Consider the following 22,676-nt stretch of genomic DNA (forward strand, 5'->3'; position numbering starts at 1 on the left):
GTGCAGCACATACAAATTGTTCAGTCAAGTTTGTATACATCTCAGCTGATGAACATTTAATCGCCGCAGCCATGTCTCTGTTCTATTCAGTCACACATGTCATCAATCTTTTCCCCCACATGCTAAATAGGGTGAATTGAAGTGACAATGGGATTAAGCCCATTAGAATAATTCATTTCCCCAGGCAGGCAAAATGAGAAAGTATCACCGTTATTAATAATATGGTAGCCAGGTCCAAAAACAGCCCTATGATGACAGAGATGAAGGAGGCCAGTTAAATTAAGCGGGGAAAAAAAAAATCACCACACACTTCAGGCTGCTGCTGAACTGAATTTTAACAATGAACAAGTCCCAAAGACCTTACAGGGTTGCAAAGGTAGTGTATTTTAATTCAAGGCTAACCCTAACCCCTAACCCTTTATGACACATTTTACCTTGTCATTTAAACCCTATTCATATACTGATAGGTGTAGATAATTAAAAGTTGTCTGAAAATTTGGTATAAATCTTAACTGCACAGCATGTGAGGTCTGGAGAAATAACACAAAAACTACGGCTGCAAGCAGCACTGAACTGGCCCTTACACCCCCCGACACATGCCTGACGTGGAGCGACCGCAATGCATGACCCCAGAGAGAGGCCACCAATCATTTATTTATTATTTAGTTACAGCAAATGTTGACCCCTACCTGAAAGCTTTACGTAAATTAAGCTATGTATGTCAAGCTGTACTTCCTGTTGCCAGTGGGTGGCGCAGTGAGTGGCTTTGCCTGTTGTCAAGAGTTGGTCAATTCATTTACTTATCGACTTGTACCGAACACATGTAGGGCACTATGACACCGATGTCTGAACTCACTCCCAAGTGTATTCTTTCACTGACAAGAATATTGCATGCAATTCATCATTTCTATAGGAGTGTGATGCATTTCCTACACAGCTATAAATCATGCTCTGTAACTGCCCACAGAAAAAAATACCATCTGATAGAATAAATACTCAGTATTTGTGTTTTTTATTACAGGTATGCAATTACCAGATCACTGTCTTTGTTGTCTTATCTATTCAAAAATAACATATTCAGAAGAATAATGCACTATTTTTATGATTGCATTTAATATATACGCCTTCCAGAGGGATTTTAACGATTCGATACTAGCTTTGGTTTCATCTTTTCAGCGTGTAAAACAAAAGAGTATTTAAGGGAATTGGAGTAGCTGAATTTCCCACACATACCTACAGAATGTGGGGGAAAAAAAAAATCATATGAAATAAGGTATTGACCTACTTAGGCAGTGGCAACCAGCCTGATGTTTTGAATGTGGCAGAACACATTCATCACTTATGTGCACACACACAGATGTTCACTGGTCAACTGATGACTAAAAGCACAACATTGGACTGGCCCACATTTGATTTTATCTGTCATCATTGTTAGCATGAGCATCATATAGATAGATTCCTATTAGAAAAACAAGAAACAGAGACATAAAAAAACAAACAAATGCACTATATTAATATAAATTAAGAAATAGTAGTAATATATACTTAAACAAATTACACTTCTATTTTACTACATTTTAAAGAGTGTTAAAAATTGCATGTAATGTGTATTTTAACTTGTGGCAAAAGGAGAAAAGGAGTTGAGGAACTTAATACTTGAGGGAGAGCGAAGTTTTAAGTCTCTAGCTGTGGCTCTTAATTGCTGGCTGATGTTTCACCTCAGCATTAAACCCTTGCAGCATCTTAAATAATTGATGACCTCAGCAGAGGCACACACTGCTATATACCCTTTTCGCAAGATGACCTCAACTTTTCAAAACTACTTCAAGGTGCAAATCACACAGCATTTACTAAAAACTGGGAAAAAAAAGACATTTCCTTGTCGTTTGCCTTTCCAAGAAAACAGGATTTACTTTTACCATCAACTAAAACATTTTTACCCAGTTTAAACATGTGCATAATTCACCATTTTAACCTCTGTGAATCACCTCACGCGAGATATTTTGTTGAATCGAAAGGAAAATAGAGAGACGAAAAAGTTATTTATGAGTGTGTGCTTGAAAGTGCAGCCTGACAGCGCGAGTGAGTGACACTGGGAATGCATGCTAAAGGTTTTCTGAAACTTAAAACCATAAAATTTTAATTACAGTCACAGCCTCTCAACCTTTCATCCCTTTGGTTGTGTGTACTTTTATTTTTTGACAGGCCTCGCAAACTCTGAAGACCGAAGGGCAAGGAACATTGTGAAATAGAAGATGTTCTAGACTTGTTAAGATAATCAAGTAAAAAGAGTGGCAACACAAACTGCCACAGTGTGAAAAAAATATTCTACTACAGCATTTTTCCCTGGGAACTAACAATAAATACACTCACCAGCCACTTTATTAGGTACACCAGTTCAACTGCATGTTGACACAAATATGTAATCACATGGCAGTAACTCAATGCATGTAGGACCTGCTGAAGTTTGACCCGCATCAGAATGAAGAAGAAAGGTGATTTAAGTAAATCCAAATGCTGCTGGTGCCAGAAGGGCTGGTCTGAGTTTTTCCAAGGCTGCTGAACTTTAGGGATTTTTTTAAGCACTGCCATCTCTGGGGTTTAAAAAGAATGGTCAGAAAATGAGAGAATATCCAGTGAGCAGCGGCTCTCTGGGTGAAAATACCTTGTTGATGCCAGAGGTGAGAGAATAATTTTGTCAGACTGGTTGTAGACGACAGAAAGACAACCGTGACTCCAATAACTACTGGTAACAACCAAGTCTTGCAGAAAAAAAGCAAAACCATTTAAATCAGATGGACAAGAGCAGCAGATGGCCACTCCGCACACTTTTTAAATTATCTACACATAATACCAGAGACGTTGCTTGTGAGTGTAAAATAAAGACTGATGCCACAAACCTTATATAATCCAACTAATCCATTTCAAACATGAGAGACACAGAGCATCATGTAAACAACAACAGGCTGTGCTTTGACACAGATTCAGCTAACAACAACAAGCTCAACACTGCGGCCAACAAAACACAACAGGAAACAGTTTTAAAAACTCTTGCACTTACTCGTAGCAGGTCCACAGAATTCTTAGGTCCGTGTTCCATCAGCTGACCTGTGGTTACAGTGACCTCAGCTCACAGGTGTAGAAGGTCCAGAAAGTCCAGCTGCTGAGAGGTTGTTGCCTCCACTGCTAGCGCGCACAAACACTTCTGTCAAACTCTTGTCACACACAGCGACAGAAAAGTAACCGTAACAACTTTTACATCGGTCGTTTGGGTTTTAAAACTATCGTCGCCTGTTAGCTACCGCCTCCGACGAGCTCTAACACAATAAACAACGTTAAAACATCCGTTTTCAAGAGGGACGACGTGCACTACCCTCACACTAGCTGCGTCTTAATTGCCGCGGATATTCAAATAGGGCAACCGGAAGTGTTCGCCGGCGTTTTCTGTGAGGTTTGCTGGAGTGTGTTGTTGTTAACGAGAGTTTTGCCAAAATATAAAACTTTTAAATGTTTTTTTTAAATGTGGTTATTTTTTTCCTTTCCTGCATAATTGATGTAGATGGAACCTTTTTTTTTTGCTTCTGCTTTGATTTTATTTTTTCTTTCATTCTTTCTTTCATTTGTTCATTGTTGTTGTTGCTCCACTGCTCCATGTTGGATAAAAAAAACAATGTATTTCCCTCCCACTAAAAATTGCCCTGCTGATTTCATTTAACAAAAAACCAATATACCAACCTTCAGTGTGTAACATTTAATATTTTTGACAATAATTAAATATATCACCCATAAGTATTTGTTCCTTTAAGTGTATAAATAAAATATAATAGTTTGGATACTGTGGCCTTAGAACAGGGGTGTCAAACTAAATTTAGTAAAATAATAGCATAATAACCTATAAACAAGAATATCTCCAAAAAGTCTGTTTTACATATAATATAGCATCTTTTTTACGAAACATATGACGAAAAAACGTCAATTCCTTGAGAAATATAAGTGCAATTTCAACAATATTATGGCTAAGTTTCCCATTTACACATATAACAACTTAAAGATCACAGTGGACCTACAAAGGCACAAAACATTTAGTCACAGGTACCTGGAACAAAAAATATAATATACTTCACATTATGATTAGAGTCACAAATTCGTACTGTGGGCCGGATCGGAACCCTCGGGTGGCCTTGTTCTGGCCCACGGGTCGTATGTTTGACTGTGTGCATTTGCAGTCCTCACTCTCACCATTAGATGTCACTAATTATTACGCACTAGACCTTTAAGCACTTAAACTGCCTGATTATCGACTGCAGCTTAGGGAAGTGTATCTTATTCTGTTACTCTACAGGCCTAATTGTCAGTAATGATGATAAGTGAGTGAGCTGGCCCTGCCCCAAACTAATATGCACTATCTTTTTTTTTATTTATATATAAAATTCAGCAGTTAATTGCTCATTTAGGTAATGGGTTCATGATGTAACATCATCACACTGATTAAATATTAAACATATTCATGCAAAACAACATCCAATCTGTGTTTACCTTAGCTGCAGCCGTAATTATGTGTCAGTGACCACAGATAATGAAGAAGAACAGAGGCAGTTAGTGGGGGAACTATTCAATAAACATTGAAAAGGCATGGTGAGTGAGTGAGTGAGGAGTCAGGGAGTCAGTGATTAAAAAAAAATGGCAAACAGCGATGTCAGGTAAACAATGCTCCTGTTTTGTCATCTCACAGCGTTTGTGTACATACTGTACAGGTAGGTTTTGTGTAGGCTTTGAGTGCTTGAGTGTGTGTACATGTGTGTCTTTGTGTGTTTGTGTACTTGTTTATCAGGTTGTCAGGGCTGTCCTCCACTCCTAAGGGTTTAATGGGCACCCCGTGGTGCCTCTCAAGCCCCCCTGGAGTGGGGCACACTCAGAGTGTATGAGAGCACAAAGGCGCAGCCAGTGTCTCTGGAGAGGAGTGTCTTTGTGACGAGGGGCCACTGCTGTGCTGACTGCTGCTGGCCTCATGGTGATTACCCTCCCCGGGGGGTCTGTATTGTGGGCACTGAGACCCAGAACGTCACCTTTACATACCCTCCTACTGCGCCTCGACGGGGGGTTGAAATGCACCCCTGTCGATCACCCAATTCAGTGGAACAACCCCACTCGCTAACAATCCATTGGGCATGCCTCCATCACTTTTCCTGATCAAGACATAGTAGACGTTTGAAAGTAAATGTACACTCAGTGACATCAGCAAACCTGTCATGGTCATACAATCACCAGCCACACCAAGAATTGGCTGTAAAAGGAAGGTCGCCGGTACAAATCCTGAAACAGGTCAAGGGCTGGGGTGCCCCCTGAGCAAGGTACCCAATGCCCATTGCCCCCGAGGTGCAGATAAGTGCTGCCCACTGTTCCTGCGTCCAGTTTGTGAGTGGTCACTACTGGTGAGTGCAAATTCACTATGACTATTCTAATTCACTTCTTTAGATACGTCTAATTAAGTGTCCAGTGTCGTCCTCTGCTGCTGCAGCCCACCTGCTTCGAGTGATGGTCCTCTGTCTACCTTGGTTGTAATGCGTGGTCTATCCACTTGAACCTGTCTGCCCATTGTCCATGGAAATCCAAGTGGGTCAGAAGTTGTTTTCTGTTGTTTGAACTTGAACAGATCGTCAATACCATGTCCATGCCAACATGCATCGTGTTACTGACATATTATTGACTGATACAGTATTTGTATTAATTTAGTGTCTGGATAGAAACCTATAATAATTTAATGTAAACATGAATGCAGTAAACATGTTAAACACATCTGCAGGCCTCTCTTTGTATGATATAGACACATATATATTGTGTACATCTAACAGTTTTAACCACACACAAAGCTAAGTACAGTATACACAAAGCCAGTCCCACACAGTTTGCTCACTGTATTTCACACCAAACTCCATGCAAGAAGCTGCAATGTGTGTGTGTCGACTGTGTTCCTTAATAATCCCAAGTCTTCATATGCCGTTGAGAAGGCTGTAGCCTGGAGCAGAGGAGGGGGGGGCTTCTCAGAGCCTGGCTCCAGGTCCAGGCCAACGGAGGCGAGCAGCTCAGTTCCTCTGATTGCACTGATCAGGGTCACACTGTGGAGGCCAATCCCTGGTGAATAGTTTGGACGCCCACTTTCGGATCTCGCTGTCATGGAGACTGCAGTGGACTCCTCACATTTCATTTTTCATGTCTTAATGTACTGGATTCTGAGAATAGTGTGTTTTTGTGCATTTTACACATTACAGGACATGTTTTTCATGTTCATTTTGGGTTTTTTTCTGCTCAGAGTAGTTAATCTTTCTTAATACACGTATACCCCATGTTTACAGAAAACACTACGCTGTGATTCTATAGTACTAAGCATATGAGATATACAGTGTTAATATCGCGGGGTGCAGTAAACAGAGGCACCTTTGAAACCAATGCAATAATCCTTGATGGCGATGCTTTGATGTGAAGGATGACAGACAGTGTTAAGTGAATAAAGCTCTCCGTGGAACATGCTCGTCTACATCGCAGGAGCATAACCAGATCATGTGGGTTGTGTCCAAGGTATATGGAGGGCCGCCAGGTCATTTAACCAATACATGTGATGTGACATCTCCCTTCATAGTTCCTGAAAGGAAACAGAAGCCAAGTGACGTGGATGCAATCGCGCATGTACAGCTCTTGAAATGAAGCTACACCTGTCATGCTGCCCGTAGATAAGCAAGCAAAGCAAGGGCTCGCAGTAAGCCTCTCCGAAAGGCAAATGGATGAATCCAGTAATCAGCAAATCAACCATGGAGAGATTCACTGCAAGATACCACATGACCCGCCGTTAGCCATTTTCCACAGTGTTGTCATTGTGTATGTTTATGTGTTGTTTTGTGACATCACCAGAGACGTGGTGCTGGATTCTCAGGTATGAAAAAAAAATAGAAATCCAATAAGTTCTACCATTGTAAATAGTAGAACTTTAGATGATTCAAACCATGCCAACCACACCTTTACACTCAAATTGGTGGTGTTGCACCCTCAAGTGATTCACCCCAACTCATTATCTTGAATTGTGAGCCCAGAGGATCCATCTGCATCCGTCTCACCTGGCTCTCCACACACTCATCTCATACTCCCTCCAAACTCTAACTATAATTAGATTCCCAGCTATCGTAAGGACATGTTTAATTTTGCTCTTGATGATTAAGGATACATCTGCGGTGTCTGGCTGTCCACCATAATCAATAAGCTCTCCGAGCAGTGTCTGGGAACAACATTAGTGTAAAGGTCTGCTTAATGTGGAAATCAATGATGGGAGCATTTCAGTGGGAAATGCCGACATGAAAATAGGCAATTATTTTTCTTCCTTTTTTTTCCCCCACTTATTTTTTTATTCATTTGTCAGACAGGAGCATCTTCCATTTCTGCCCTCTGTAACTGAATGTGACGGCTACCACTCTTTGAAATCTTAACAACTGATGCAGTCATTGATTTTTGTTTTGTTTTGTTTGTTTTGTTTTTATCGTACGCCGCTGTGTAAAATGTTTTGCTGTCGCTGGCTCTTGAGACAAATGATGCTGATCATACTCACAGGAAGACATTTGTTGGGCAGTTTTCAATCCAAGACCTCGGCAAAACTGTGGAAAGCATACAAGTGTTTACATTCAAACGTGTAATCTTGTACTGTTCTAATCAGGAGGTTGAATTGTGGGTATCTAGCAATCTATCAATGTTGTACCTCTGGTTTTCTGCCACCTGGTTACGTGAAACCAACAGTCTGAGGATCTGCAGACACAAACAAGAACATCTTATAGAGGTTCTCAAGCTGCTTCCTTTTTTTTAATCCTCTCCCTGTTGAAAAATTGACAATCCGCATAGAATCCTCGCTGCAGGCATTTCATGCTCTGACTGTCAGTGCAGGTACTCAGATGGACTGTGAAGGTACAAAGTGTAATTTACCTTATTTGAACTCTTTTCATATTTCTGTTCTCTCTCCTGCATACGGCCAGTCAGTGTCTGCAGCTACAATACGGGGGGGAGCAGTGAGTCATGGGGTAGAGGTCATTTAGTCAATTGCCCAACAACCCTTTTCTTTTCAATTAACTTCCCTCACACTCAGCTGTGATTCAGCTCTACAGTGGACATATGGGCAAACATTCAAAGGCACCTCACTCCTCCATTGATGTCTGAGTAAGGACTCGTTTTGTGGAAATGTTTAGACAGGTGATTAAGGTTTACATGTTCACGAGGTGGCGTGTTCCTGCTCAGCCTCCTTTTGAGCACCGAGCGTCATTTGCAGGCTGTGGACGGCTTTTGTAGCATCGTGGCCTGGAAAGAGAGAGAGAGAGAGATGGAATTTACACTGTAGTGGGCACTCCAGCCCAGATCACATAGGCTGTGTTCTGATTACCAGACTGAAGTGACTCATATCCGATGTTTTTTTTTTTGTTGCGGCGCTGTGTGGACACAGAAATCTAATTGTCAGTTTTGATTTTTCGATCAGATTTGTGTCATTTCAGTATGTGGGCTTGGATCAGATTTAAATCCAATACGTGGCCATGTGATATGAGTGAGTGAGTGAGTCGTATCAGACTCAATCGGAATCGGAATCAGAATACTTTTATTATCCCGAAACAATTTCCTTCGGGATAATAAAAGTATTCTGATTATTCTCCATGTAGCTTTTTGCGTGCATTAGTGTAGTTGTCTTTAACCCTTTAACACAGAGCGTATCGCAGACGTTTGCACAAGCGCACTTTGCAGTACCGTAATTACGCAACTGTTTGTGCGTAATTACGTAATTACGACAGTTTCTGAAATCTGAGAAGTTGCAGGTCAAAACCAGCATGCTATTGCTATTACGGTAATTTCACTCACGCTGTTGCAGGAACCAGGGAGGAGAGAGTTGGAAAAATGCCTGTATGTATAGTTTCCATTTTTTTGGCCTCTTTTTGGACATTGAGACAAAAACTCAAACAAAATGTTTTTTTTTAAATATGTGGTTATACTTTTCAAATTTCAAATCTAACACTCACAATATGTTGTACTTTGTTTTTCTTTATTTTAAGTTGCTGTAATACACCATTTTAACTTACAGTCAGTAAAGCACTTACTTAGGTGTTAACGGGTTAACCTGCACCATTAGTGTGCATGCATGACCTGTACCATAGAAACACGGCCAAATAAAGGGGAAGCATCATTTTCTCAAATTGGTTGCGATAGTGTTTCTGTAGTGGATAAATAAAGAACATGGTCCCACAAATGTGACGTTTTGTGTAGTTGTAGGTGATGCGGGGAATAGGAATTTGTCTATCAGACTCCACACTGTGAGCGGCATGCATGTTTGAGAGGGCGGTTGTGATCAGATGCAAGACACAAATTAGCAGTTGATGGGTAGATGGATGGAGACTTGAAGAAGACCTTCACTGTCACTGTCACACAAACATATACACACACACGTGATTGTGTGCTTTTAAAAAGTTCACAGACCTCGAGGATTGACTGACCACCAGAGAGCATGTTTGTGTGTGTGTGTGTGTGTGTTGGAGGGGTGGGGGTTATGTAATTCTGGAGGAGTTCCCACTGTAAAGCCGCCAAGCAGCAGTTTGGAGGCTGCAAGGTGCTGCTGCCTGCAGGAAAAATGCTATGAACTATTTATGACACTTCCATTACAGTCACAGAGTTCCTTCATGCTTTCCTACTTTTTAACAGCCGTGAAAACTTGGGAATGGTCAGTAGTGATTAAAATCATTTTGTGGCAGCAATGTGTGTGTGTGTGTGTGCCTTATAAGTCTTGTAGAGTATTGCACGGTAACCTGGTACACATATTTTCATCGTATAAATCAAATTTACTTGTTTCAGCCCATCCCTTTATCCTGCAGAGCCTATAATTAGAGGTTTGGAGCATTTGACTCTGTGATAACTACACACGAGGAGAGAGAGAGAGAGAGAGAGAGAGAGAGAGAGAGAGAGGAAATTGAATTGTTATGGCTAATCCATTGTTAATGGCCTATCACAGCTTTTCCACAGCTTTAATGGCAGGGTTTTACTGTGAAGCTGGATAAAGAGGAGAAGGAGGAGGAGGAGGAGGAAGAGGAGGAGGAGAAGGGCCAAGACTGGGAGAGATAAAGCAAGAAGGAAACACAGAAAGACTCAAGAGTCAAGAAAGAAGAAGGTGTAAAATTGACTTTGTTGTTGTACATAAAAAACACTTGAAGCAGTAGAAAGAAAGAAAATGATTTTTTTTTTCCTGATCATACATTATATAAAAAGTTGGAACATCACTGTAGATGCAACGCTGCTTTCTCAATTATTTGTGAACTATATTTGGACACGTACAATATGAAACATTTTAAGTTGAATGTTCCCTCTCATCCAATGGCACCTAAAACATTTTGTACTGAATTAAACATAAACTGGCCCTCTTTTCTTGGAGGAAACAAACGGCACAAAGAGTGGACTGATTTTGTTCCGTGTCAATGTTCCCAAGCTTGCAGCGAAGGCAACGTGTTGGTCTATTGTTCTGCAGGGAGTTCAATATTTTATTAGGGTTGTTGTGCAGAACGCACAAGTGGCATGAATAGAAACAGTCCTGACGGGGAAAATGCTAGTGGTGCGTAACTAACTGCCTTCATTTGAACCATCAGCCTAAATACCTCTCAGCATAGGCTGCCATTAAAACACACTGAGCAGGAAAAGAAATTAAAAAAAAAAAGAATATTATAAGAATGTATACCATAATACTTGGTGTTTTGAAAGGCTTTCTAAGCTCAGTCGTCTGTGTTTGTTGCAGAGTTTACATAATGAGGTGCATCCAGGTGCAGGGAGCACCCATGGTATCCAGGGTTCCCTAGGGTATTGAGATAGAAAGAAAAATTCTATTAATGATCACACGTAACAGCCTTATGCTGCCTAATGACACTGGAGAGATGACTCGCAGAGTTCCCGCCTTTAATTGGCACCAAAATTGAATTTCCCTCTCTGTAACAACAGAATAGCATAACCTCGCCTGGTTCAACTTATTATTCCCAGATCATGTACGCAATGACCGCCAAGTTTCAGGTCAACGTTTGCATGAAGTTTGTGTTTGTCTGAAACTGAACAAATAAAACAGAAGAGAAGAAGAGACTCTTGGCAACTTCAAACTTTAATTTCAAGTTTTGACTATTCCAGACGCCGATCTCGTTCATGGAAACTCTTTCTGCGATGGAGATGAAATATTGATTGTAATCTTGTGTCGCACTTTTCTGTCCGCTGCATCCCAAATTTTGCAACTGCACTTAAAACCACTGTCTTGTAACTTCAAGTGCTGCAGGAAAAGCTGTGCATAAACCCCAACCCATTAAAGAACAGATGAAATACTTCTCTGGGTTTCAGCATGCCTCTTTCATTTGTACTGTAGAGGAATATTCACTGAACATTAAAGTGTATTGGTGACACTCGCCATATGGCTGTACCTGCACCCACTGCACCGTGCGTCACGTGCAGTGTTGACGGCAAAGCAGATGAGAACGCAGGATAAAAGGGTCAGCGGTGGAGAGGGTGCATTAAGTGTCAAAAAGTGTACCGATCTGCAGCAGACCTTCCTGGCTTATGTAATGGATGATCCTGTCCTGTGATGTCTCTGCTGTTATCATTAATTCATGTCACCCAGGACAACATGCACAGGAGCTGAGGAGCCACAGTCACAGACACCGAGAGAGAGAGAGAGAGAGAGGATGGGAGGGGGGGGGAATGAGGCTTGGGTGTGGTCAGACATAAAGACGTTATTTAAGTGTCATTCTGACAGTTTACAGCACTTGTCTGGGGTGATTTGGAAGATTGAACCTCTGGCCTCCGTAAATGGAACCAGCTCATGAGACAGAACGACATGACATCATTAGGATGTTCCGAAACCTTTTGTTCTTCTCCTCCGCGGCGTGCTAAGCCTCTAAATTATACGTCTGACGTTCTGTGACAAACGGTGGAAGCGCTGTCTCTCTCTGTTTTTCTGTCGTGAACCATATCAGTGATGAAACAAGGGGAAACATTTTACAGTGTATATCATGTTTTTCTTTTCTTGTTTTTTTTGGGGTGGGGGAGTGTGTGTGTGTGTGTGGGGGGGGACATGTCGACATGGAAAAGGAGGCGAGTACATTTACTAAGTGCAAAAAAAACACTACGGCGCTCTACTCTAATGAGCAAAATGTGTTATTGCTGAATGCTGTAGTAGGAATCTAATTTAGAACAAGGTTGCCAGTGGTTACAGGTGACTGTGTCGGCAGAGGCAGCTTTATACAAACATCCTGTGTCAGTGGCTGCGCTGCTGCTGCAAATACTGTACACACATGATCACCTTTGATTTCTAATCTGCACATATATATATATATATACATAGCTGTGTGCAAAATCCTTTAAAAATGTGCATGTTCAAACATTAAAAATTTGATTTACTCACCTTCTTGTCAAGTTTTAATAGTAAGCCACCAAACGACTGTAGTTACAGCTTTATGGCTGAAAATGAATGGCTCTGCTGCTTTATGGCTGAAAATGAATGGCTCTGCTGCACAGCTCCATAGGGGATGTACCTGGGGTCTGTGTCAGAGTTGTCTGCACCTTAGTGACACATCAGAGGGCAGTCACTCTTCACCCCCCCCGCCTCCATATGGCCCACAAAGCTGATGTAGCACCGGTAAACCTTTGTTCGCAGAGTTTTACAGTTAACAGAGGGGGCATAAAATGCTTGACTTCCTTCAACACAGACTGGTATTCAGTTGCTCTCGGTCCCACTGCTTCCGTCCTGTGATTTACAAGCTCAGCCATGTCACCCGGGGCCTTAACCCAAGCGTGACCTTTGACTGCACTTAGCCCCATCCTCACCACTCCCAGGAGGACGCAACATCACGGTCAGACACTGAAAGGCTAATAAACATGGCTCCAGCACGAGCAAATGTCCCGTGAAAAAGTCTCAGGACTTGAAGTTGATTTTTTTTTTTTCAGCCCTAGAGCACAGAGAGAACTTAGTTTAAGTTGTGTTCATATTTTTTTCACACAGTGGAAAACCTTTGGCATTTCATCAACTAGCAAAGAGGAATCCTCGGCCACAACGGCATCAAAAAGCTCATTTATTTTACCTGTAGCCGGACGGCAGGTGGCTGAACTCGATGGGAAAGTTATTGTCATCGGTCAATAGGGAGTAAACAGAAATGCACCATTGCTCCTCAAAGAAATGAGAAAATCAAGGCCAGGAAATCAATGATGCTTCCTGTTTTCCGAGGGGTTTTTATATGGACACGCCTGAGCTTGATACAATGATGTGCAGATCATCAAGGTAAGTACTCGTTTGTGGAGTAACCGGGCGGATTTTGACTGACCCCAAGGTCTTCTGAGATCAGTTATAATCACCGTGCTGTAATTTGAATGCTCTATCCGTTCATTATTAACTGCAAAGTGCAGAATGATCACCGTTAGATTAGCCGTTATTGAAAAAGTAATAACGAACGACCACGGAGGTGCCAACTGACACTGTCAGAGACTATTTTAGAATGAATGTCGGCCTCAAACGAGGTTCATGTGTTCACCTTTCAAACACGCCGCAATGTGAATTTGACGTTTGTGCCTCTGATCTATTGTTCAGAATTATCAGAGGCTGTTGCAGTTCTGGGGAGGAGTTCTGGATAATTATCTTCAGTACAGTGTGTCTGCGCCTTCCTGTCTTCTCGCTCATACTCACATCCTGATTATGTAATCCTAGCACGGCACGTCTGTGGAGGCTGACAGTGTTGGATGTGGATATGGAACTCTTTTAGAAACCTGAAAGCCTCTTTGAGATGGAGAGAGAAATCTCCACCCTCTAAATTACAGTGGGGGTTTTCTGGATCAATCAGGGATCGCGCTGAAGTTAGAAGTGCAAGTAGGGAAAGGTGCATTACAGGGAGTGATCAATCGCTTTAATCTTTTATAAAGCTCAAAGTTTGAGGGTGTTTAAATGATCGGGATTGAAAAAAAAAAGGAAGAGAGTGGGAGAGTGCAGAAGGTCAAGACAACTTTTGCTGAAAAGTATTTTTCAGTTCAATTCTGCTTGACTGTAGATGGCGCTGTGTTTGTCATGTGTGTGCAGGTACATCTACAGATGCTGGGTCAAGTTCAATTTCTGCATTCAAATATCTTCTGTCTATTTTGTTGTGTCGTCGTACCCACGACGGTACAAATGTCCCCGACACTAAATCTATAGAAATCAGCTTCAGTGAGGAAGGAAATATTCAGGAATACTAGTATTGTCTTTTGTGTTGTCTTTTCTTCTTTTTTTTATTTTAATGTGTGTGTTTTTTTTTGCCATTTGTTGCATTTATTGCAAATTCTGCTGCTGAGACTTTCCTCATTAAGAGCGAACACACTGGGAAACCAAATGAGACAACGCAACGATTCCCATGACCCCACGTTGTTTGCTGATTTCATCAAACTAGGTCTTTTTTTTTTTACTGTTGTGACCGAGAGACCCATAACAACAGAAATTACATCAAAATTCATATATATATATATATATATATATATATATATATATATATATATACATATATACTCATATCATGCGTATAAGTAAATCTTTAATCAGACTATCTTCACTCACCTTGTGATATCTCATCCTGTGGTGTACTCTGGTCTAGTGTTAATGCCCCATGTGCTTGAGCTAATCTCACTCTTCACTGGGCTTTGCAGTGGGGAAAATGCCCTGGGGGGCATGTTTCCTCTAAAAGCTCCACACCACCTCCTTGTGGCTCCGTGCGCCACTTCCTCCCTGTCTCTGCCTCCTGCACGTCCTCAGCCACATCACATCATCATCCTCTCATTTGAGCGTTTTGCTTGAAAAACCCTCCCATTTCCTTTGGAGGCACATTAGGCGTCCGCACGCAGTCAACCACAGCGTGTATTAGTGCTCTCAGAGGTTAGCCCTCACGAGTGGAATGCTATTCCCTGTAGAGTTCCAGCCTATTAGGCTGATCCATTCACACTGAAGGGTCAGTAACAGGGCCTGTGTGATAAGATGCAAGAAGGCTCTTATATGCCACAGTTTTATCAGCACACCCTTTTTTATTAGCTTTATTTATCACTGTTATTTTGAAATTAGCACTCTGATTTGCACTGCTCTGTACGAAAGACGTTATATGAATAGAGTCTGACTGATTGATACGGCTTTATTGCTTCACACTGATGGCGCAGTCTACATTTTTACTGTTTAGTTATAAAAGAGAGCAACAGACTAATTCAGGCCTGCAGATGTTGTTGCTGTTGTTTCCGCTGCAGCTAAGCACCTCGCTTAATTAATTGAAAAAAAAAAACATTTTCCATTAGCTCGTCTGTTTGCAGTCACTGCTGAGAAAGACATTATTGCAGGGAGACGATAAGGGGACATTGTGACAGTCCCACGAGACCCGTGTCAGAGCAGGTTCTCTCAGGTTCTGTCGTTGTTACGTGAGCAGTAAAATGATCTGGCGGCTACAGAAGAATCGCTCTGTGTTGTCTGATAACAACAAGAACACAGTGCGGTATAAATACATCAAGGAGACAGATGGAGTTAATTCTGACCTCAGTGACATGTTTGCTGATTTTCGGTTGTCTTGTTGGTGACTGCATTTCATGTGCAATGCCGCCATCTGCTGAAATACACACAGAACTGAAAAAACACATCAAATAAAAAATGAACTGCTCTGACATCCTTTCGAATTCAAAGAAAACAAAGTTTAAATCAGTGGTTTTGCTGTTACAGGGGGAAAAAATTAGGTATATCATTTAATGCAGTTGCTATTTGCAGATTAGGATTAGGATTGACAACAAGTTGCCATTTGAACGACCCACCTGTACACGAGTCAGCTGTCACATGGATCAGAATCAAACAAACAGGAAGACAAATACAAAGAATATCCATAGAGTAAGAGCTAAGATGTATGTATTTTGACCGCATGTTTCCATCCAGTTAGAATTTACACATTTATTACAGAAACAAACAAATACAGTGAATGTCTGTGTAGTAATTATGGGATATGGAACACTAATTAAATGTAGTTTTCATGTTATCATGAGAATTTGCTCAGAGTTATTAGTTTAGTTAAGTTCAAACAGTGGGAAATCTGACATGCAAAATAAAGCAAATAAACATCGACGGAAAATGAGACTGTACAATGCATGGATGAATGAATGAATGAATGAATGAATGAATGTTTTGTTATTCAGTGTTTACTCGGTGGATAAATAAGTTAGAACTGTTAATAGCCAAATGAAGTTCATCAATACTGTGAGATACAGCAACTCATGGACTAACTTTGAACTCTCCTCTCCTCTCCTCTCCTCTCCTCTCCCCTCCCCTCCCCTCCTCTCCTCTCCTCTCCCCTCCTCTCCCGCACTTGTCCTGTCTCCCACACTATAACCCATAAAGTGTGCTGCGCTAACCTTATTTCCCATGCTCCCCAGTGAGAACTAAACTCCATACTGGAAAGCTTTGCTCTGGGATACGCACAGGGAATGTAAGACTCTTTGATGTAGCAAATGTAATCCAGCATAGGGCAGTGAGACACACCCTACTATAGCCACACTATTCCACTGCCTCATACAGGCCTGAAGGCTCCACAGACACATAATGCCCAAGTGGTTCCAACGTTTAAAGGCGAAAACAACCTCAGGACGTCGGATTCAGACACAACAGTTGGCAAACTGGTGAGACTAAGAGTTTAGACCTGTCTATCCACTTTCAGGGGGACGTTGAGGAAAGATGGCGGTGGTGGTGGGGGGCTCGGCTTAACTGCTCCGTGTCTTAGCCTTTCCTGCTTCGATTTAAATTAAATGGGCACAGGGCAAGATTGTGATGTGAGAAAACCCTGGGAGATTACACAGTGGTAATTAATAGGAGTAGCTGAGATTACAAAAGCTCCCTTGTGTGTGTGTGTGTGTGTGTCAGCCGGACATACACCCCCACTGACTGCCTCCCCTGCTGGGAAATGTCTGGTCAAAGTCACTATTTGCTGCGATTCCTGTATCTCGGCCCCTCAGACAAATGAACACAACGACACGACGGCGAGATCAACTGTGGGGACACGTGACAGAGTGATAAAAGCACGCGGGTGAAGAGCCGCTCTGCTGCAGGAAGCTGCTGAAACACTGAGACAGGCCCCGACGAACTGTATTGATCCCGACAGGAAGTCGTTCACACAGACTCTTCCAGCAACGACACTCCAGACTGGATGAGTAAACACGGCATTTATTATACAGTAATGTGAGTGGAGACACAGACAGACAGGCAGGCAAGGCTTGCAACGCCATTGCAACAGCACAGGAAGCCACATAATGAGGATTACTCAATTCTGTCTGAATCCAGATGTAATGAATGTATGCACAGCTCTCTGGGATGGGAGGCGGAGGGAGGGAGGGAGGGAGATGGGGGGGGGTAAGTGACATCAGTCTTTCATGGCTCCACTTTCTCGCTGTGATACATCATTTCACCAGCTGTGGCCTCGAAACACCGTTTTCACCTCAGATCCACTCTGCACCTCTCATCTGTTCAATGTACAGTACGAGAGATGGTGCTGCGGCACTGGAGCGCCCTCTAGTGGTGAAACTACAGCAAAGAGGAAAGTGTGGTTTATACCACTTCACTCTTTGGGGGCAACAAATAATCCAGCAGCAATGTATACCTTAAGATAAAGTCAGACCCAACTTTAATGTTGCTTTGTCATTCTGAACAAGCAAAACGAGGTGTGTCATTTGTTAAATGTGGCCTCCTCAGATGTTTCAAACAGTTGCTTTCCACACGGTGATGCTGTTTGATAAATAACCTGCACCGGTTTGCTTTTTCAGGGTGATAAATCAGATGCTTACAACCTAGGAGGCCAAGTCTGGCCCACTCGGCTCCATTGTTAATTACATAATGGGATTAATTAATTGACTCTATTAATCCAGGTGACCATCTGTTTGCCAGTTGCAGTCCAGACAGTGTCCTGTGACCGTGTAAGCCAGTCCTCCCCCTGCTCCTTGGATTGGGCCATTTTGTGCGCATGTTTTTCTTATTTGCCTGATTTGAAAGAAACTGTTGTTGTTTTTTTGCAAGAGTTTATTTTGACATGGATGTCAGAAAACGAGTGCGGGGTGTACACACACACACACACACACACTCCACCACACTGCGTTGTTTCAGAGTTCTTATCCCAGCTCAGCTGTCACACCGCGAAAATGTGAAGAGCAACGCAGCAACTTTGTGTCACGTCACATTTGTTTGTGTCACATGAGGAGACGAAGCACTGAGTCTTTTGTAGAAACTCAGTGTATCTCTCTTTCACTCCAGGGGCTTAAAGACACTATAAACATAACACATTTCCCTAACCATCACAAATAAATGCCTGACCTTAACCTTTACCCGTAATCCTAAAACCAGGTCTTAACACCCAAAAGGCCCTTTAAGGAAGTGAGGACCGGCCAAAATGTCCTCACTTCTATAGCCTTAGACTTCTCCCCAATGTCTCCATGAGGACAGCTGGTCCTGACAAGGTCAGTGTTCATGGCAGATGGTCCATGGTACACCTCCACCTTCTCTGCAGTGTATCAGTTTAAAAACAACGGACACCTTATCACATTCAAAGCAGATTGATGAACATAAATCCCCAAGTGAGGCAGCAGTGAACAAATCATTCCCTTATTCCATTTTATCCCATTGAGAAGATAAAAAAACCCCAAAAGATTGGCTGGGGGTGTCTTTTACCACAGTAAATCTGAATAATGCCAATTATATATGAAGACCTGGCAGCAAATGTCCATTGGTGTCAAACAGGAAAAAGATGCCGCCCCATAATAGCCCTTGTTTATAATAATCGCCTACTGTGGATACCAGTTCACAGAGGAAGCATATTTAAGCAGGATTTTGGTGTACATTTAAATCACTTTCTGTTTGTGTTGAGCAGAAACGTCTTCAGTGTGTCTCAGGGTGGAGGCCAAACACGTGGCTGTTCCTTTTTCATGACACGTACTTTGATAAATAAAGCCAACATACATGATTGAACTGAAGTTGTACTTCCAAGTTAGACTCACTGAACTGAACGCAATCTGTCACACAACAGAGAGAAACACAATTGCACATCTCACCCAGCAGAGGGTGACACGCAGCCTCTTTCCAAATCCTCTTAAGAGAGGCGGCCTCAGCTGGCAGACTCATTGCAGTTAAAAACAATTGAAAAGCTGCTTATACTGTAATATCAGTCTATTTACCCGAGAACAGGCGAGGTCTATTTTGCTCTGCAGACCACATAATGTTTGCAATTTTTGCACGAAATGTCCCGGTCCCTTTGTGTTTAAGGGGATAATAAGGACAATGTCGCTGAAAACTGTAGGTTGTCACCTAAAACCAGCTCAGTGTGCTGCAGACAGCACCACACGTCAAAGGTATGGCACAAAACAAAAACCAGTATGTACGCCTTTGCTCCGCCGAGCATTTTTGTTTTTTTTCTTCACTAAATAAATCCTTTTCTTTTTGGGCCATAATGAGCAGGAGGCGTATAAAACTCTAAAGAGGAGGGAGAATAGAGGCGCGATGAGATGAGATGAGTGAAGCAAAGGGAGAGAAGAGAGGAGACGTGATGGTTTGTGCCAGATCTGTGGTACAGGCGGAGGGAAAGAGGGAGTGAGCGCTCCTCTAGTCTTAGCCCCATTTGAAACAGATGCTGTTTATAACCCAAAACCTTATTGGGGAACTCTATGGTCTGATGCTGGCCTATGATCACGTTCCAGTCAAGCTCCAGTGCCCATCTTTTTTTTTTTGTATGGTGAAAGATGCCACTGGAAAAAATAAAAATATCTACTCTCCCTCCTGTACCAGGGGCACCTCCTCTGTGAAGCCCTAGATTTATCCAATCCAGCCCAGCTCTGTGTGCTGACTTCAAATAGCCACCCCACCCCCCCGACCTCAGCTCTGTGCTAAAAGGAGCCCTCATCTTTCCTATGTCCACACAGCAATATGACCAAAGACCTGCTTATTATTTTATAGACTGTGATCTCTGAGTGCGTGTAACAGCAACACCTTAAAGTGTGGATTTGCAGGTCACACGTGGGTCTTTGGCAGGCGCTGTATTTCAAATGAGAATGTAATAAATATACAAGGGTATAGGAGCATGAGACCGCTGTTGGTATTACCACCATGGGCACATGCTGCTGATGTTTTGCATAAAGCTTTTTTTTTTTTTTAATTTGAGCATCCCCACTAAAAACCAATTCAAGATTTATTTCGATTTCCTGAACCTTTTTAATCTTCTTCCTGGTGAGTGCACAAGATCAAAGGAAGGAGCCGACACCACAAATCATCACGCAAGAAATCACATAATATCTCTTCCATTACTGACAAACATTGGCAATATTATAACAGATGATTACTCCTGTATGGGCTATTTCATGCAGAGAATAAACAGATATCTAATTTTTTTTTTTTTTTTTTACACCGGCCACAGCGACAAAATTACATTTCAATTTAGCAATGACGATATTAGCATGAGGAGGTAGATGCAGGCCAGCCGCAGAAAGTCTGCCCACGCTGTTTCCTGTCTTGTTTCTGTAACTTCGCTTGATTGAGGTGTTTTCGTTTGTTTACTTTCAAGCGTAATCTGTTGTTGGCGTGACTTCTTTAAATCTTAGTGCGAGACGTTGTGATGAAAGCACACCATCGCTGTCCAGTGGACGCCTCGTATCTTCACATGTGGAGTTCTGAATTTGGAATTTTAATGAGCCAATGGGTTAGAGGAATTATTCTCACTGTTTATGCAAAACAAATGCTTTTCTGAGCAATGTGTGGCAACTATGCTTTTTTTCTTGACTGATGAAAATGTGGCGTTCTGGAGATCCAGGGTTTTGATCACAACATTACACATAATTGACACAGAAATTAGACACCACAGGACTACACTGTTTAATTTAGGAGACAACACCAAGAGCCCAGTCCCACTGTCGATGAAGTATTGCGGTTTACTACTAAGTCTACCTCAGCCTGGATGAAACTGTGCAGGGCAGCTATCCACAGTCAGAATGAACTTGAGGTTGCTGAAATGGATCCTGCTGATTTTCCCTCTGACACACACAGTCTATATTCTCTCAACACAGCCTAAGGGCCGATTGCAAACAGTGCAAAAAAAAAACAAAAAACACAGAGCACTGGGGAATTATGCACTTTTCCGTCACTCTTGAACATTAAAAACACTTTGCATTCAAATGAAGAGTAAACTTCGCCACACAACTATCACTCTGCAGCCGGTGAAATCGTGTGGAGCTCAGAGCAGTAGTTGTGGAGGAGCCTGCTTTCCTCTGGAGGGGTGGATTACTTGACTGGTATTGAGGAATAAAAAGGTCTTAGCGGCACCTTAGCGCTCAGCCTATTCTTTGTGACAAAAACAAAACGAGGACAGAGACAATGAAGTAGATTGTGGAAGCGTTTACGTAAACTTTTGCTCTTAAAAAGACTCGCAGCCCTCGTGACGTGCTGTGTGAGGTTCGAGAGGTACTTTCAGGTCATGTACTGTGAAGGACCTTCACGTATCCTTTTTAAATATATCTTCTGTGTTTATAATTGTTTATTTGCCCTTGTTTGTGTGCACAAACCTGGCCCTAAAAGTTGATCCTGATGTCATTTTGTTGTCGTTTGTCTGCTTGAGGCTCTTCGTTTTTCTTTGAGTATTTGTTGCTGTTCCACAGATATTTTTAATCTTCAAACATTTATCCCTCTAGTCGTAATTTACAATACAGTCAACTGTTTTTACAAATGCATTATCCTCGGATCACAGGCCCCCGAGGTTCAGACATCGCTTTTCTCCGCACAGATCAAATGGAGTCTGCTAATCAACACATTGAATTCCCTCGCAAAGAAAGTGTGGTTGCATAAATATGGATTTTAATCACTGGGCAGTGTGGGTGTGTGTGTCTTTCTTCTCCACCCCTATTTGATTTGATGTGGCCACATTTTCAGCCTAAAAATGTGAGTAACATCTTAATCAGGGTATGACAGGCAATGCACCCGCTCCATTATGTGGTGAATCGCCTTAATAGAGATCCCCATCTTTAATTACTTACGTAAACATAGAGCGCTGTGGGTTTTTGCCTAATACTGGGGAACTAACTGCTGGAAGGAAATAAAAAAAAACCCAAGAATGTATAGCCAAGTGTCTGTGATTGACTTTTCTCATGGAGCACACCACAGACAAAGACTCAAAAGGGGGTCCAAGTGGGAAAGGCCTAAAAAATGTGCCCAGCAAGCTCCTTCAGTATTTTCCAGCCGCCTTTTGTGGCCACAGCCACATTTCTTGAATTGTCACTGACTCTCTGGCACCATCCATACACATCAGTCACAGGGGCTGTCTTATTTATTTTATCTGTTGTTACCCCTCTTTCTCTTTGTTTTTGTTCCTTTTCTTACTGTCAGGTATTTAAGCAGCCTGCCGGTTTTATAGAGTCTGCTGAATGGTCTTGATGGACCGGCGACTCAATGGACAGCATGTGACCCATCTGACCAAAGCTCCTTTATGTACCGCCTCTCTTTGTTGTTTTGTTTTTGTTTGTCTGTGAGAAAAGAGAGAAAAGACCACTTCATTGGGTAGGAGGTTACCAACTTGCTCTATTAAGGCACTGGGGGTTTCATTAGCCACAGTCAAACAAGGCAATAAATAATAACTTGTGAC

The 22,676-nt window shown here is 42.1% G+C and overlaps 1 protein-coding gene across 1 annotated transcript in view; it reads right to left on the reverse strand.

Annotated features, from left to right (window-relative positions):
* Positions 1-3,321, reverse strand: part of f9a (coagulation factor IXa) — a 103,108-nt gene extending 99,787 nt beyond the window's left edge. The window contains exon 1 of the mRNA XM_058649246.1: positions 3,062-3,321. The gene's annotated coding sequence lies outside the window, so the exon portion shown is untranslated. The remainder of the gene's footprint in view (positions 1-3,061) is intronic.
* Between the last annotated feature and the right edge of the window lie 19,355 nt (positions 3,322-22,676).

This window comes from Solea solea, chromosome 14, assembly GCF_958295425.1.
Source record: "Solea solea chromosome 14, fSolSol10.1, whole genome shotgun sequence".
Classification (NCBI taxonomy): Eukaryota; Metazoa; Chordata; class Actinopteri; order Pleuronectiformes; family Soleidae; genus Solea; species Solea solea.